This window comes from Ooceraea biroi, chromosome 10 (assembly GCF_003672135.1).
Source record: "Ooceraea biroi isolate clonal line C1 chromosome 10, Obir_v5.4, whole genome shotgun sequence".
NCBI classification, from domain to species: Eukaryota; Metazoa; Arthropoda; class Insecta; order Hymenoptera; family Formicidae; genus Ooceraea; species Ooceraea biroi.
In genome coordinates this window covers 11,267,495-11,286,893 of record NC_039515.1, presented here as the reverse complement: position 1 = coordinate 11,286,893, position 19,399 = coordinate 11,267,495, and the positions used below count along the sequence as shown (strand labels likewise).

General features: G+C 47.4%; 1 protein-coding gene across 1 annotated transcript in view; it reads right to left on the bottom strand.

Annotated features, from left to right (window-relative positions):
• LOC105286592 overlaps positions 1-19,399 on the bottom strand; it is an 82,077-nt gene that overhangs the window by 45,750 nt on the left and 16,928 nt on the right. The window lies entirely within an intron of this gene.

The window sequence follows — 19,399 nt, the reverse complement described above, 5'->3', positions numbered from 1 at the left end:
GCGGACAACTTGTTACTGGCAACAAATTGGGAGACGGAAATAGGAACAACCCCCAAATATTCCTGTGATTATGTTGCTTCAGTATAGACAAAATATTGCCGATGGTTGACGGTTAATATGTCGAATTGTTTTATTATCAAATATTGCGCAGCAATAAGAAACAAAAAGTTGCTCGTTGTTGCTCGAGTGGGGACGCAGCTTTACACTTGCTCTACGAGCGAGCTCGAGGAGCTCGGCACGATGCTCGTACGAATGAACTAATCGAAGACAACACGCGGCAATTTGAAAGGGACATAATGGGACACGGATGTGAGGGACGGCTTAGCGTGAATTTATGGCGGTAACGGTGGAAGCCAAGTGCCAAGTGTCAGATTCGCGAAAGGCCCGGGAGAGCTTCGATGTTCCGTGATTTATCGCGCGGATATAAATCATGCGCGTGGCGCGTGCCGTAAGACGTTTCTTTGAGACGGCTCGTTATGGTTTTAGCGGCGCCTCGAGTGGGCTCTCATCAGCAGCGAGGGAAGCTTTTTGCGCTTCATCATCAGTCTTTTGCGGTAATGAATGGGTGTCCTTTGTGGAGTACGCGCGGCCTGGCTGGTACGCAACCCGGCGTTACCGGAAGTGTTACCGTAATCCACATTCGGCGGGCGTAACTGAAAGGCAACGGGAAATGACACGTTGCGGATATGAACTTGCGTGCGTACGCGCGAACACTCAGTCACTGTATGACCGAGTATGACCGAGAACGAGCTACTAATAACGAGTCATTCATTCTTATTGTTACTTTCCTCTTCTTCGGTTTAACGAGAGCTCGTTACGACGCGATTTCAGACGAAAACGCAAGTGCGCTCGATTAATGGACGCCTAATTACACGCTGCTCGATGCTCAAATCAACTTTCTATCTTGGAGCACTTCTCTCAAGGATATGCATGTGGAATTACCAGACAGGTGGACAGACAATTGTTTAGCTAACGATATATTGGGTTGGCCAAAAAGTAATTGCGTTTTTTTTAATATAAATAAAAGGCGAATTTTTCATGGGAAACAAAAACTTTATTAAACAATATATTGTCCATTTTGTTTGATTATCTTTTGCCATTTTTCAGGCAACTTCATGATTCCGCGCTCAAAACAGTTCTTATCTTTTTCAGCAAAAAACAATCCAACAACGATTTCATATCCTCATCAGCAGTAAAGGTTTTGCCATTCAAGGCGTTTTGCAAAGAACGAAACAAATGGTAATCTGATGGTGCCAGGTCTGGCGAATATGGTGGATGTGGTGACATCATGGTAACACATCCCATCCAAGCTGCAACAATTTTTCACGAGTGACCAAACTTGTACGTGGTCTAGCGTTATCATGGTGAAACACAACACCTTTGCGATTCACCAATTCTCGACGTTTCTGTTTGATGGCATCATTTAATTTATCCAGTTGACGACAGTATACGTCCGAATTAATGGTTTGATTCCTTGCAAGCAGCTCAAAATACACAATACCTTTAAAGTCCCACCAGACTGACAGCATAATCTTTCTTTGGTGAATATCTGCTTTTCAAGTGCTTTCAGCAGGTTCATCACGCTTGCTCCACGATCTTTTTCGTTCGACGTTGTTGTAGACGATCCATTTTTCGTCGCCTGTTATCATGCGTTTCAAAAATCGATCATTTTCCTCACGTTTCAAAAGAGAATCGCAAATGTCAATACGCTTAGTGAGATGAATTTCTTTCAGCTCATGTGGTACCGAAATATCGAGCTTACTAATGTATCCAAGTCGTTTTAAATGGTTTTCAACACTCGATTTCGATATGTTAAGATTCTGAGCAATCTCTCGTGTCGTTAAACGCCGATTCGAATCGATCAGTGCCTTTATTTTGTCATCATCAATTTCGATTGGCCTTCCTGAGCGTGGTGCATCTTTCACATAAAAATCTCCAGATCGAAATTTAGTAAACCAATTTTGACACTGCCGCAGTTTTAAAGCATCTTCGCCATATACATCAGATAACTTTTTATGAGCTTGCACAGCGTTTTTCCCTTTTCGGAAGTAATAAAACAAAATATGAGGAAAATGTTCTTTTTGATTTTCCATTTTGAAATCGACGGCAAAGAAACAATTGTTAACGAAATCGTGTACTTTCTTTTTGTAAAACAAGCTTGAACTGTGAGTTGTTAACCTACATAATGAATTTGCGGTTTAGAATGAAGTTAGTTACATTTCAAGACATGTATGTCCATCTATTGGAAAAAAACGCAATTACTTTTTGGCCAACCCAATAGAATAACTAAAGACACTCACATTTAAAAACGTTATCAAGATAGAATGATATGCACTTTTCAATATTTCGCCGACGACTGGCGCGAAATTAGAAAGGTCAGTTTAGTTGGTCATGGCGGATGATCGCGATATCCCCGCGGACTGGAATCACTTTTGATCCGTTCGATCTCTGGAATCTTATTCACTGCCGCTGCACAGTTTCCATCGCAGAGAGGCTGCCGAAAAGTGTAGCGTGGGAAGCGAGAAACGCATCTGCGGCGAAAAGCCGCGATTGACATTCGCGGTAAACAGAAAGGGGTGACGAGGGGGAATAAGGGTGGCGTGGGACACGCAGCTGATCAATTGGCAAATTATTGTCCGTTACTGACCTCGTCCAATCGTTTCTCCTTCGAAGTACATGCCCTGCCAGGCTGTCTTGCATTCGCCGGACGTCTCATGCTCCCCCGAGCGAAAGCCGTCGAGCGGTGCGATTAATCGAATCTAACCATTTCCCCTCTCTCTCTCTCTCTCTCTTGAGTTTGGCACGGCGCGATCGAGAAAGAGAGACGGTCAACCGTTCGGATCGGTCGTGGAGGCGCAATTATGCGATTCCCATGAATCGAGGCGAGGCGTCGAGTACCGATACCAGGAAACTGGACGACTCCCTGAGCGTAAGAAGCTCCAAGGCCAATGCGATTCCCGGGAATCGTGTAATCTGTTACATTTCACGGGCGATCGTTAGAGCCGGCCGGCTATCACACTGCATGCTCGGCTGATTCCCGGCCGCGAGCCCGAACTTTCGGACACGCGCAAATCGCGACGTGAACGCGATGCGATGCGAATTTCTGATAAGAGAAATGCGAACGGCCGGCTCGACGTCGCTCGATTAAATGGTCCGCCGATGATCGTCCTGAATTCCGATGACTTCTCGCTGACTAGCCGTCGTTTCCGCGCTTTTTTCGCGAATTATATCGAGCGATTGTCCTAAATACCAGGCGCGCAACGAGAATCCACGCCGATCGACCGAAGAATTCACGCGTTTACGCGGTAAACGCCGGGCTTAATTCTTGGCAGCGGCGGCGCAGCAATATCTGCCGGATTATGCCGCAGCACCTTGCGAGATGAAGTAATAACGCGGCACACACACACACACACACAGTTGGCCGGCCTGGAAGTAGGAATATAATCGCCGTCGTGAAGCTTTCTAGTTAACATGACGAACCCCGGCACACGTTAATACCGCGTTTCACATTCCGATAATTTCTTGAACGGCGCATTAAGCGCACGCGAGGCGAACGCCGCAGGAGTTGCGCCGATCCTGCTGAGACTCAATTACGACAGGATACGCGAGGGTTCCAGTAGATCGATCATGGAGAATTCTCAGAGGTGTCGTGAAGGTTCAAGGCCAGACCGGGATCGAGACTGCCAGCACGAAACCCATTTGATTCTTGTTGCAATTAGTTACCGGCCGCTCCTGAAGTCACGAGTCCTGATGATCGCGACGTATATCTCTTAATCAATGTCCGTCATTAATGGATCGTCCCCGGCTGCGTTAACGTCACGGCCGATTGAGATTGTCGGCGATTCCACGCCACGGAATAGGATACCATACGATCGATAGTTCCGCATTAAGCGGTAACGAGCACTTTTGCCCGCGTTTCCCAAATCTGCGCATCGCCCTCGCGCGAGTTCCATCTGGGGATCTCTGTCCGCAAGGGATGACAACGGGGTTTCCTTGTACAGCGAAAAGAGAGTCATCTTCTACCGTAAAACTACATATAATAATTGATTGCTAATTTTGTTAATTTTGTCAATATCTTTGCACTGTCGAAAAGCCTGCCAACTGCAACGATGCTTGTGATCGTAGCGATCGGAAAGGGAGTAGAAAATATTGATTCACACTTTGTGTTGCGAAGCACAAATTTAATTTATTTACTGCTTTACAATCCAACACTTTAGCAAACTCGGAGCAAGCTACGAGCTCTTCGCTCAATAATAATCGACCAAACTGAACTATTTCGGTTAAAGCTTAAAAAAAGATAATCCTTATTTTTTATTATTACAAGCAGAGTGACAAATGTTTATACTGCCTCTGCTCGAACATACAATAATATGAATAAAATTTATTTCTCCTTAAATGTACGATTTAAATCTTCGAATTCAGTACGCAAATAAATATAATACCGTAAAATCGTAAACGCTAGATACGAAAAACAAGACTTTGAAACAATATATTTGTAGTAATGATATACTTAATACAAAAATTTTAGTAAGATATATAATTTGCAGTGGTAATAATCAGCAGTTAAATCGCGAACAAAGATTACAAGTTTAATCTCGGTAACTTCGAAATTGCTAATAATCATCTGCCGTAATTTGTATCCCGCTGCTAAAGAGAACAAAGAAGAGCGAACGGTTGAAGGAAGGCGCGAACGAGTCCGCGTTAATGTATTTTCAAGAGACCGTCCACAGGCAGAGCTATTTTATTATAGCGGTCAGTTTCGAGAGCAACAGGATGTCTAGTGATACGCGAACTGGTCGTAATGCGATCCTCATAACCGCGGGCTAGGATAACTGGGTAACGGGTAGCAAGGCACTAAACTCAGTCCTTCTATACGCGGCATCCTGGATCCTTCACCGAGTGTTCAAGATGCTCGTATATTCGCGCGAAACGTTCAGCACGCGCGCTCGGAATCGCCGAGCCGACGAGGCTCGTTCGGTAAAGAAAATCCGGCGATAAATTTCAGACATTCTCTTGCGGGCTCAACTCGTTCGGATTATCTCTCGCCATAGTATCTGGCTCCGATCGGCCAGTAATCATCTCGCATGCGCCTGACACAACGTTCGTTCGCACGCGTTATCCTCGCGCGCGTGGATCATTCGTCACGTTTCCACGCTTCGTGCGATCGAGGAAAGAAAATCGAGGAACCTTATCACATCAATAAGCCGGCCCTTTCGCCTCGCTTGTTTTACGTCCGAATCCGTCTTCCACATCTTAATGCGCGTCGCGGTGCAGGAGGCGCATAACGAGCTATGACGAATGACGAGAAGTCGAGACGGCTCCCTCAAACAATCCGCGCCAAGTGGGTTTTCCCAGTTGGCTGATCGAATAAAAAGTCGGGAATCGCCGTGGCGCTCTTCAATCATTCCACCCTATTTAGAGAGACGCAAGAAGAGAGAGAGAGAAAGAAAGGGATTGAGAAAGGCGCGCACATTTTTCACCCGCTACGCATACACACGCAATCCGCTCGCGTTCGCTCGTTACTCGAAACGAGCTCGCCTCTGTCTCCGCCGCGATTACTACCCCCGTAGCGTAGTGTAGTTTTATCAACGATATGGTACTCGGCGGCCTCGCAGGTGGCCGCGTCCAAGTTTATTGGGCATGTCGCGCGCATAAATGGATCCCTGGGGAGGAGGAGGGGAGGGAGCACTTAATACGACGGGGTGTGAGAAAGAAGGAGCAGCCTCGCAAGAAGAAGCGTACCAAGGAAGAGTCGCGCCGGTCCTGGCGGGGGACTCTCTCAGCCCCCGACAGGTACTCGGAGGATTACGAGGATATATCGATGAGACGACAGGAAGAGAGAGAGAGAGAGAGATCACGTCGTGTTAACACGCTCCTACCTAACGAACCGTTATCGCGGCCGGGTGTGCATCTCACGGCAATGTAGGTGCATCTGCATTCTTACCGGGTGTATCTACGCGGCAAATTGTCCAAGCGTAGACGTAGCACGTAAATTACTCGAATAATCGCGCGAGGGTGCGCCGAATGACTGCTCGAGAGACGTCGCGGAGAGGACGTGCGTGTTACGCCAAGTACATTAGCTTAAGCCGGACGTCGAACTTGATAAGTGCTCAAGTTGTAAGATCGTCGACGCGACAACGTTTGCGTCTTAATCTTCCTCGGGAATAATTTTTCAGCTTCATGCAACTTGCATAATTTTAACAAAAACATGACTAAGGCCGTCTTAAGTTCACCTGCAGATGCTGCATGGATCATTTCATTGGCTATGGAGTATCTGAAGATACCTTAAAACAGTCTTAAATATAAGATCCGACAATAAATATTGACCTAAGACCTTGTGCATATTCTAATGATTATTAAAAAGTTAATCACTTTTTAGATACACGTTACTTGCAACGTATATTGTTGGATCGATCATTTTCACGATCTTCTTTCAAATTCGGAATTGTTGTCTAGGTCATGTCGCAAATGTCGAATCTCAAAGAGATAAATTAAATTTTCTATCCGCAAATATAATTTTGTAACGCCAGGGAACTCAAGAAATATAGACTTCTTTAACCCCTTCGGCGGCATTCACGCCATATGGCGCGAAAAATGTATGTGTCCATGTCGGCATTGACGCCATATGACGTCCTTGTATTTTTTTCGATTGATTGGGCCGATCTTCATAAAACTTAGTACCCAAAAGCTTTTTGGGTCGCTGAATACGAATCCATAGTCAAAATTTCAAAATTCAAAATGACGGATCCAATATGGCGATCAAATATAATCATAAAATCAAAATTTGTTCGGAATGTTATTAAATCTGATATCTAAGGGTTTTTGGGACTGATGAATACGAATTTCAGATCACAATTCCAAAATTCAAAATGGCGGACCCAATATTGCGGTCAAAAAAGCAAAATCTATTTGAGTGTTATGAAAACTGGTATCCAAGAATTTTTTCAGTCGCTGAATTTGAGGTACAAAATTGCAAAATTCAAAATGTCGAACCCAATGAAGTGGCACAAAATAAATAAAAACTTTTTTCACTGACTAAGTTTTTGGATGCATCTTTCCAAAGATAGTTTGGGTTCTCAATTCTAAGATACAAATACTTGTCAGTTTTTCAATTGTTCTTAGATAGATTTGGTGTTTTGACCACCATATTGGATCCGCCATTTTGAATTATGAAATTTTGTATCTCAAATTCGTATTCAGCGGCTCAAAAATCCTTTAGATACCAGTTTTCATAACAAATAGATAGATTTTGGTTTTTTGACCGCCATATTGGATCGGCCATTTTGAATTATTAAATTTTGTACCTCAAATTCATATTTCGCAAGCCAAAAAATCCCTAAATACAAGGTGTCTTTAAAATCCGATTACTTTTTTTGGGTGCCACCAGGGGCACAAACAGTGATATTCTGTTTGCCGCTGAAGGGTTAATCGACCAAACTGGCAGTTTATTAATAAATTTTCTATATCGCATCAGTTGAGATCTTCCTGTTGCAAAGATCCTGTCCGTTTATCATTACGCTGGTTGATCTCGCTATGCGCGGAATCCGGCACGTACAAAAGTGTCACATTCTAGTCTTTTTGTTCGTTAGCCTCGACTCGCGCGGGCTTAATCAGATTTATAGTTTAATTAGTTACGCATTGCCATTCCGCCGTCAACGCAGAGTGGATGATATTGATCTCATCTACTTTCAGGTGCGCTGATCAATTCAACGGACGCTGCACTCGTTATGACAGGATCCCATGGCCGTCTCGATCCGGAGTGAACATCTTATTCCCGTATCAGCATACGGCGCGCGCGACGGTAGTATGCGTTTTGCTTCTATTGTACAACGCCATAAACTGCGAGATAAGATAACTTCATCAGCTGAAACCTGATGTAATACCCGGTGCAGCTACTCGTGTTACTCGTGTATCGATACGCGTCTCGCGCTTTGAATGCCCAGCAGGGCCGAGGCTTCCGTTGCTGACAATATTGTAGAAACGTTGTCAACTCGTCAAACACAAGTTGCGATATCCCCGAGTACGAATCGCAATCACAGCCGCAATTGCTGCATTAGCGGCTCATTGATATATCGATCGCGTGACTGCGATGGTGAACAATTTGCTAACGATAATCCGAGCTTCGATCATCGATCATTTCGTTAGTTTTCTGCGAGAATTTCTACCAAACATCGACCCTAACATCAAATCTACCTGGTGTAGCAGCTGCTTGAATTTTATCACGCTTGCGCTATAGCGGAACTTGCGACAGACGTCCCGTTTTCCAGAAAGCAGCTGGAGTTCAGTTTTTATTTTCCGGTGCGCGGACGCGCGCATTTACATCCGTCGAATGTGCCGGACCGTTTGAGGAACGGAAGCATTATATTTTCTCTCGGAATAATGGAACGGAGTAGCGCGGCCGCTGCCTTCTCCCCGTGCTCCTTATTAAGATATGAACCAATAAAAGAGCCAGAGAATTATCTGACGGGAAGCAAAGCAGCGCGAGCGCAATCGCAAGGAGAAGAGAAGCGTAACGGGCAGAGCAGAATTGCATTCAGCGAAGCAAGAAAAGGTCCTTAGGTTCCAATATTCGCGTGACGGCACGCAGCGCACCTGTCAGCGGTTTGCGCTACAATCGCCATACCGTAAAGCGCATACCTAAAGTCCTTCCGAGGATCTACGCAGTCCATATCCCATTGTGGAGTACCCGGGAGCTCATAGAAGCCTCTTCCGCCTCGCGAAACGCGTAAAGTGACGTTGACGGTGGCTAAAAATCTCACGGCCACGTAGCGGATTGATCGAAGAGTCCCGTAAAACGAGCGGATTTTTTCAACAAAGGTTAAACGCAAACTTTGATGGAAGAATTATAATGTAAAGTTTTGCGGTTGAATTTTGCTAAAAAAATCCGCGCGGACTTACCGGTCAATCCGATGTACAGCTGATGGATCTCTCGCGCTCGCCCGAACGCGAGTCTCCGCGGGATTTCTCTCGTTAAAGAACGATCGTCGGCGTATTTGTCAAGCGCAGTCAGCTTGGTAATTAATGAATTAATTTGCGCGCGTGGCGATGCCTCATCTGTTACGCGGCACGCGCTCGAGCGTGCGGATCGCGCGGGCTTATCTGGAGGAGTACCGCTCGTTATCGCGCGAGCGCGCGACTAATAATTAAAAATCGAGCAACGAGCGCGACGGCGACGGGACGCAGAGCGGCGCGAGGTTCCATTAACATTCCGCGTTAACACGAAAGTGTTAAATGTCACGGCAGAGCGCGCGTCCGATAGCTAAAGCACTCGAGTAATCGCCTGGCGAACGTGTTCTCTCTCTCTCGGCTCGGTCGAAATCGCGCATGCAACGAGGCGAAAAGAATCCGCAACGCGGAAGGCATGACAGATATATTCGCACGACGTATGGAAATTATCGGGCGTAAATCTCCCGCGCTGGCAAAAAGGCGAGCCAACAGCAACAGGAAATCGCGCAAGGCGAAACAATTTAATCGAGCAATGCGAGCGGCGAAGTTAGCAGGCGTAATGCGCCGCGCGCTGAAATTGATTCCATTTCTCCGTTCACGTGCATATAATCCGTTTCCATCGGTAAAACCGGTGCGAGAAGAGAAAGAGAGAGAGAGAAGGAGGGAGAGAGGGAGGGGGGGAACATTACGAGAGATGAACGACACGGGGAAGTGCGTACGTTCGCTCGAGGAGGATCGCGTCATTGGTGCCACGCAGTTGAGTCAATCTTCGTTTCCTTCTTGTACCGTATCCCCGTGAGCCCCTTGCGAGCATCCGCCGTGATTTAGGGGAAGAAGCACGGTACGGACATTGCTTTTTTCTACAGCTGCTGTAATTTGCGCTTTCGTGAGTACTGTTAGCGTCATGAGCACGCTAACGTTCCTCTGTGTTTTCCCGTGCGTTCGCAACGCGCACCTGCGGAAAATCGAAGCCTGCGTGAGACTGATCGCCATTAGCTCTAAATGGGCCGATAGGTAGAAGAAAAAAGAAACTCGTCATTGAATCCCGTCGTGGTGTTAAATTACAAAATAGTCGGAAGTCGACGGAACCAGCATTCCCGATACTAATAATGCGCGCTTTGTTTCCAGCCTCTGCCGGCCTTGCTCTCGCTCGCCGGACGCTCTGAGCGCTGATTAGCGATGGACAAGCGGTATGATGGGTACGAGGGCGCGCGGGGCGCGGGGGGAAACGCGTATCAGATTTGAGAGCGCGAGAGCCGAGAAATTTAATCCCGAGCGATCGACCGCAATAACGAGGAAGCGAGGCAACGCGGAAGAACAATGCGCCTGCTGTCAACCAAGTGACATCGTTGCGCACGCGGCCACACGCGTGTGAGTTTCGGATCCTTCATCGCGTGTAAGGGGAGAACGGTCTGAAGAGAGCGAGCATGAAGAGCAGGCATCAAGAGAGCGCGGAACGTATTAGAGTCCTTTTTTGCTTTCGTTAACGACGGCGCCCGCGGTGATGCGCGTATCACACGCAGTAAAATCGTCGATCGCGAATCTGTTATTTGCACAACGCAACGCGTAAACGGCCGTTACCCCGCGGAACGAACGGGCCCGCCGGCATCCGCTATCCGTTGCCGTATCTTATTAATTATTTTTACTTTCTCTCTTATTGATCGATATCTTCGCCCGCTGCTCGCTCCAAAAAGTCGACGCACGCGTGATATCCGCTCGTCGCTCTTGTTTGTCCAGCTTCGACCATGCGGCGATGGCGATGGCGATGGCGAACCGCGTCTCTGCAGGCGGATAAATTTCGCCGGTTGCAACATCCGTCGGCGTAATGGGTTTTCCGTGGATCATCGTAATCGCCGGGGCGACCGATAATTACCGCTGCTGCCGCCGCGTAACGTAAAAGCGGCAGTAACGCGCAACGAAGGACCGGAGCACCGTCAAGCACGGCCGCGTCCGCCGATGCCCGGAATCGGTCGGGTCGGCGGAATCGAAGAACGAGAAAAAAGGCGGGAGGGAGATAGAAATCATTTCGCCCTACAAGAAAACGAGCGGACGCGGCAAGAAGGGTGGCCGTGACAAAGCGCGATTCCTCCTTACGGCCGTTTTCTTCCTGCGGCTTCGCTCTTCCAGGACGATCGCCCTTCGGTGCTTTTTAACCGCAGGTGTAACGCGCTCCGCAAGGGATACAACAATGCCCGCCGCTCTCTCACGCTCGTATCGCGCCCGTTATTTATTACTTCGTTATTATTATTTGTACATTTACTTGTTCGACCCGTAATGGGGTGTAATGGCGACAGCCGACGAGCGTTCTTTCATCGAGGGCTCAACGCCGAACGATTACCGCTTGCACGATCCGCGTTATGTACCCGGTGCGTTCGTAAATCAGCTGCCGTCCGTGTCAACAACAGCGGGTGCCCATTAACCAACGTCCCTCAAAGCCGGGTGACTTAGATCGCTCGTTAACTCTCTCCGCGGCTCTCGCCGCGCGCGGAAAAAGCCCCTACGAGGGGGGGTGAACGATTGCGCGCGGCCGAGCGAATTTACGCTTGATGATCCCGACATCAAGGGGAAAGGCAGCTGCGTAAAGCGAACGAGTGACGATGAGACGGAAAAAGCGAAGCTGCGAAGCGAAATTACTTGTTAGCGGATACTCTATGTAAAGCCATTCGTATCTCTCCCTCCCTTTCCCTCCCTTTTGTTCCCGAACCAGTCGCTTCTGCCTCAGACAGAGGCTCAAGAGTTCAAGTACTCGAATGCACATCGAGCTAGGATCGATCGCAGTGCGAAGATCAGGCTCTGCGTAGTTGTCTGCGAAATTATACGCGTATCTTGTTGTAATTTTTTTTCTACGGAATGCCTCGTTCACGAGAGGGACGCGGCTGGGTTTTCCGGTACCTCTACCCACTGGGTAACTTTCCCAGGCCTTTCCCAACTGTGGACGTGTGAGGGGAACCTCCGCTCACGCCGCGCCCGCGCCGCCTCACTTCCGCCCGGCGATGTGTGAACATCCATCCATCTTGGCGGTGCTCCCGGTATGCAAAAAGACTTCCCGTCGTGCAGATTGACGTCGGTCGGTGCAACATGATTTCCTGTTTACGGGGTGATCCCCGGCGAACGCCGTCAATGTGAATTGATGTAGCATGCGGCAACATTCTGCTCGGTGGAACCAGAGGAGAGAACACCGGGGACATTTACTCGAGGCGTCAAACGGAACGGACCGTTACCTCGGTTTCGTAGAGCACAGAAAGTCGCTCCTCGTCGGGCCTCTCTTTTCCTTTCGCAAAACTGTTCTCCGGCACTGGAGAGCCGAGTTTTCCAGCAGTTTCGTGTCGCGCGACGCCGCAATTATCGCCATAAGCAACGAGGCTGACGCGATATCTCACGCGACATCCCTCTCGATGGCCTCGGATGTAAGTATGCGGTCCAGCAGAGTATCCTCTCGAATGGCACGATTATTTCGGCGCGTCCGCGTAGTGCGGGCGAGACGAGACGTAATGATAATGGTGTTCATACGTATACACACGATTATTTTACAGTTATCATCGCGCTCAGACTGCCTCATGCGGTTCAAGTATTGAACCGCCGCCGCTCCAAAGTATGGTACTTAACGTTGACGTGCCTAACAGTACGATTTGACTTAAATGCGTAATTACGGGCAACTTATTGCGGCAGTTAAAGCAACTGTTTCGAGTTATCCGAGTCACGATGGAGTTATTTAGGAAGCATATGTTTATGCCGCAATTTCAGAAGCGGCAATCTCAGGAGGAATGCTCGGAGGATGCGCGAGAGATCTCATCGTTGCGCTTTATCTTGAGCGGGTTAAGTGCCTCCACTGCTTCTGTTCCTTTCGAAATAAACGTGAAACATTAAAGGCTCTGTTGTATTTAATCAAATTGATCAAATAGGCAGGAAAATATGGAACCTAAAACGCGGTGGTCGGTGCGCACATGTCAATCGCTCAATCAGTACTAGTGCAATATTTCGTGTACAATATATCTTGCTTCGGATTCTCTCTTGAGTTAGATAGTTAAAGACGTAAAAATAAAATATCTCTAAAATTTTATAAAATAAAATATTGCGTTTTAACATATATTCGTCTCGCCCTTTTAGTCTTTGTAATAACGAATAGAGGAAAGGAAAGCCGAAATTGACATAGACCTCTTAAAGAGACATATCCCTATTTCTCAGAAAGTAAATGTTACACTTTATTAAAACTAATATAAACGCGATCTATTTAGTTAGTTAACGTATTAAGAACTCATGGTTTATATATTTTTTGGTTGTTTATATGCTAAATGAGCTTATATCGACTTTTTGAAGTTTGAAAATTTTTTTCTAAGTTTTCTATAAGTTCTATAAGTTCTTTGACAAATTACGTAGTTTAAACCACGGTAATTATCTTTTTTTATAATATCAAGTTCTTCTACATGCTTGTAACTTTCTAAAAATAGTATATTTTTATTTTTACCTTTATTACTTTCTTTTACGGTTACTATTTCAAAAATATTATCATATTTTTAACATATATATATATAATTTCTCAAAGCTCAGTTTTCGTGTGTCTTAGAAAAATTATTTATTAAAAACTAGCAAATTAATTTATTTAATTAGTTATTTTCTTAAAAACCTAGAAACGATATTATAAAAAATATAATACCATCTAATAAGAGGCAGTCTCTAGTATATATATGTGTTATACGGAAATTTTTATTTCGAGCTTTAAGTTAAGAGATAATCTCCAAAAAGAAAATGGTATGTCGGTTTTGGCGTCTTTCCTCTATACATGTTACAACGCATATTATTAAAACCAGTAAAAAAACGAGACAAATATACGTTACAAGCCAATAATTTGTCTTGCTGATCCAAGATTTGTCTTGCTCATTCAAGTATTGTTAAGATAAGTGTCTCTTATTCCTTGCAGCTATCGCGTAGTGCAACGCGTTGACGACGTGACGCTGTCTCGCTACAGAGGACACGTGTTCTTCAAGTTCAGGGACCCTTTCTCGTGTGTAGGGGGACCTACAGCGCCTTCTCCACGTCGTCCTGCGGCGCACGCAGATACTTTCCTGTTGCCGGATGTTCGCTCGGATACTTGAAGCTGTTTAATTGTCGGTGACCGTTATGGACTCACTATCGGTGGCTACACCAGCTGACTCTCGCGTTCCTTTTTACGCTACTTATTACGTCGTCGGCCGAACGGACGTGATCTGATCGCGTAACTCGGAGCGGCGTAATCTCGGCAGAGATAATGATAAGCACGTTACATCGTTTAATCTCACTTTACAGCTCCCGCAAGGGAGACCTGACGGCACGGCGATCCTGCTCACGCGGCCGATTAATCGCGTACGCGGAGCTTTTATTTGACAATTAGCGTCACGCGAATGGCGCCATCCTGTTTCTGAAGACGCTTGCTCTCGCGTGCAAGACGCAGATGCACAAGGGCGGCAGGCTTTGAGAATTATCGCTCATAATTAAGTTTATGTTATATTACAGTCTACGCATTAAAGACCGCGATTGCAATTCGGAAATTGCTTCCTGACTGATGAAATTCGAATTTACAGATTGCAGTCTCAATCTTCAAGCTCTGACGTGAAACATTCGCGATCAGTAACTGTTTGCTTGAAACTGCGCTGCTGATATTTTACAATTTAATCTCCTTTTAAATCTGAAGTGAAAATAACGTGGCCTAATTTATCGTGCACGCTACTGAGATGTTACGGGTCACCTAAGATCCACTATTACGAACTGTAAAAATGGATTGAAGGTCGATCTGATTTTAATACGCCCGCGAGATGTGATTGAAAAGGATTCCAGAATTCGCGAAACGATTCCAATGAAGTTTCATTGGCAGGTATGACGTTTCTTTCAGCGATTCCACCTGCTTCTTGCTCGCTATCCACGAATCGTTTCTCGGAATGATACGAAGCATCTTGTTTTACTGCCTGAGCAAGAGGATTGGCGCACTTCCTTGATCGCAGCGATTCTTTGAAGAGAGAGCTGCCTCCGTCTTCGGGTCTACAACCAACAGGACAAACTGAAATTGTCGAGTCGCGCGAGGATTTCATATTTCGCGAACGGCTATTCCGCTGAACCTAATCAATCATGCTTTATGCATCACTTAATTTCATGGTGTTACCACCGCCAGTGCGGAAAATTATTTCCGCGCCTGTGGGCGTACCGCACGTTCCTCTTCCTCTCAAATAATCGTAGACCGACGATGTGAGACAGAGAGAGAGGCACGAGCAGTACGAACGTGCCCAGTTTCGTTCGCTCCGGAGAAAACGAGTTACCGTAAAGCATTAAACATACGGAGAAAACACGAAGACGAAACTGCAATAATTCTATCCGGTCGTAATTTTACTTTTGTTTCGTTCGGAAGCAGCCGATATAAATCGTCGTTATTCCAGACTCCCTTTGGCGACATGTACCGTTTATCTAATTCTAATTGCTACGTATTTCCGATTTCTTGTTCTCGCGTTTCACCATGTCACTCGCGACTGAATGTTTCCTTCTTTCTTTCTCTCTCTCTCTCTTTTTTTGGCACAAGAAGCAGCTTGTCCTTCTTTCCGAGCGAATCTGACCGTGCGTCGTGCGTTATATTTTTACGATCTATTTTGCAGCAGATTATTCTTAATGCCACGCGGATAGCTGTTAGTTGGCATCGGCAACCGATACTTAGGCCTAATTACGAAATACGTCCGAGATCATTATTCGTGAGAGACGGCCGTTTTCTCAGTGTGAGGAGTAACTGCACCACATAGCAGGGCGCTTCCCGCAGAATTTCTCTCGTATTTCCTGTCATCGGCCCTCGAACATTAACATTCCGGCGTCCCATGACGTTACGCTTCGGCGCGCCGCGTCAAATAATGATTTACGCTTTTATTACCGGCAGCTACTGTTCTTACACGCGATCATTACCACCGGAAACCTCTTTCTTGCGAGATCGCCAGCACAAATGATGCTACGCCGACCAATAATACGCAATAATTGGCCGTGCAAATATTGGATCTGGTTACTCGTGCCTGAGCAGATTCTCCGTGGCTCGCGCCCCAATTACGTAATCATTAAGGACGACCGGCTGCTTTATCATCTTTTGATATCTCTTATTGTGACTTAACGACGCGTGTGAACGTTTTATATGAGAAATATGACCTGATTTCCAGGTTATTCTTCTGGATATTCCTGCAGAAGGCAATTAGCTCTTGATCAAGGAGGCGGTGCACGTGAAAATTGCAGGCTCTAGCCGCAACGAAGCAAGCGAGCAAGCAGGAGACGACGGAGTTTCAGCAGAGGCCTGTACATTGTGTAGCGTTTGAACAATTGAGGACGCAGCAGGGGAAAGAAACGGAGAACGGCTAACATTGTGCGAATCAGGAAGCCCGCTCCTGAGAGGAGCAAGATTGATGCGAATATAATGGCACGCTCGCAGTCGAAGCAGCGCGAGAGATTAATTGAAATCCCAACAAAACATGCTCAAAAGGTATTGCACAATCGCATCACCCTGCTCTTTACAGAAACGTCTTTTTCCGAGATAAAACTTCGAATTCAAGCACTGAGAAAAATTTCCATCGGACAAACCGATTAAATAGCGTCTCCGATGGTTAATTTTTTAAATGATTAAATGATGGACACCTTCATCGGAAAAGAAAATCGTGCTCCCGCCTCCCCCGCAGCGAAATTCGTAGCACTTGGCACCTCGCGGAGAGCAGCATCCGGATTCCCGTTGCGGGGGGGGGGGGGTGCGAAACCGGTTATATCATTTTCTTCAGTCGATAATGCTAGATCGTCTCAGGATCGGTTGCTTATCAATGCGATACCTCGTGCGATTGCCATGTACGATGCGCAAGGAAATTTGTATCCCCGCGAGCCTCGATACGCGATTCCGGCCGGCCATCAAAGAGATGCGCCGCGTCATCGGCGAGGAGAGGATCTCATTAACGCACGACGTATCATTAATCACGGTCAATAATAGCGCGCTCGAGTCGTGACTTCGACACCCAGTCGCCGACGATTGTCCAGCCGTGAGCATCGATAAGCCGGACGATTAACGTTTCCCGGATACGCTCCACTTGGACGTTAATAAATATGCAAGACCGAGAAGCGCGCACGCGCCCAGCTCTGAATGCCATTACGGATGTATTGAATAATATAATACTTTGCAGTCTTGCGGCGCAACAATATTCAATCTTCCGCGACGGATACCCACATGTGAGACCTGGATAGACGTGTAAGAGGCGAAAAATAACTAAGGAGACTGCCTTAGATTTGAACTCGAACTCTCCGGGATCCCTGGTTCACACGCCTAGGTCTTAGGCTGTACGGCCAATACTCCTACTGTTCTGATCAACTTGTTTTCATTCCGATCCTCTATCCGACCTGTCAGTCTCGACTATCTTTCCAAATCTTACAACTCGGCCAGCCTGACATTACATTCGTCCCCGAATGTCTCCAAATCGTCGGTTCACTCCACTTGAGTCCCTCCCAACCTCCATTTTTGGTTCACTCTTCTGAGCCCCTCCCAACATCCATTTTTGGTTCACTCTTCCGAGTCCCTCCCAACCTCTATGTTGGTCCACTCCTCTGAGTCCTTCCCAATCTCCATGTTGGTTCACTCCTCTGAGTCCGTCCCGACCTCCATGTTCAGGCTTCACTACCGGCCAGCTGCTTCTCAACTCCCTCCTCTCCGAGGGGTAGAGGATGAATCTCAACTGTCTTCGAGGGGTAGCGGATTTTATCCCACTTCTGAATTGTAAGAGGCGAAAAATAACTAGGAGACTGCCTTAGATTTGAACTCGAACTCTCCGGGATCCCTGGTTCACACGCCTAGGTTTAGGCTGTACGGCCAATACTCCTACTGTTCTGATCAACTTGTTTTCATTCCGATCCTCTATACGACCTGTCAGTCTCGACTATCTTTCCAAATCTTACAACTCGGCCAGCCTGACATTACATTCGTCCCCGAATGTCTCCAAATCGTCGGTTCACTCCACTTGAGTCCCTCCCAACCTCCATTTTTGGTTCACTCTTCTGAGCCCCTCCCAACATCCATTTTTGGTTCACTCTTCCGAGTCCCTCCCAACCTCTATGTTGGTCCACTCCTCTGAGTCCTTCCCAATCTCCATGTTGGTTCACTCCTCTGAGTCCGTCCCGACCTCCATGTTCAGGCTTCACTACCGGCCAGATGCTTTTCAACTCCCTCCTCTCCGAGGGGTAGCGGATGAATCTCAACTGTCTTCGAGGGGTAGCGGATTTTATCCCACTTCTGAATTGTAAGAGGCGAAAAATAACTAGGAGACTGCCTTAGATTTGAACTCGAACTCTCCGGGATCCCTGGTTCACACGCCTAGGTCTTAGGCTGTACGGCCAATACTCCTACTGTTGTGATCAACTTGTTTTCATTCTGATTCTCTATACGACCTGTCAGTCTCGACTATCTTTCCAGATCTTACAGACGTGAAAAGGAGCGAGCGCGTGTTTCTTGGCGAGCGCGGGGTTCAGGCAGGTCGTTATTCCAGTTTTTATCTCACGATCCTGTCCGCGCGGACAGTTTACATTGCAATTTGCATAACACGCGTGTAATTTTCGTAATTGGCTTCCGGCCCCTCGGACGCACACAAAAGCGTGCGATACAAAAGATAACTAATCTGTCTCTTCCTTCGCGCTCGCTCCCCGGCCGCGGCCGCGGCGGCGCGCGGGGTCACCGGGATGCTTTATCCGGGACGGATCGGCTGCTTCCCGGACGCCTAACGTGGCGAAATAGCGAAAATGTCGGTTGCTGGACCGTTGCTGTTGTCGGGAGGGGGCTACGCTCGCGTAGAGCGAGGTAAAAGGAAGAGACGGAGGTAGGAAAAGGAGCCGGAGAGGAAGCCCCGTTAGGACGACTGACACGTTGTTACCGCGACGTCTGCTCGACGTGGCTCCGCTCTCTGTTATTGGTCCGTAAAACGACCTAATGAATGCGCATCGCCCACGGCCCGGTTCGCCCGGGTAAAACAATTTCACAGGGTATGCCTTGCGCGCTCGCGTTCTATGTATTATTTATCGCGAGTAGGTCGGCCTTGCCCGCCCCGGGACTACCGACAGAAGGAGAGACAGGGTTTGCCTGAATCTTCCTTCTTCTCTTCTTCGCCCCCGTCCCCCCGCGCCCGCTGCTCTCCATCTCGACCGCCCGTGAAATTAGCCGTCTCCGTGGAAGCGGATGATACGATATGACGGGAGATGCATTAACGGCTGCCTCGCTCGGCGCAAAGGACGATCGCGCCCGTCATCACCCTCGATTTCTTCCCTCGCGGACTGACCTTGGCGGCCGCGAGTGGTAACGGAATGGCCTTGCCGCTTCGTCTCTCTTTCTCTCTCGTCGGGCACGCGGCGAATGCAGGATGTCCCCGGGGGTACACTAACGGATGCGTGCTGCGTGAACATTTCGTTCTGCCGGCGTGACGGGGTCGTGAGCGCC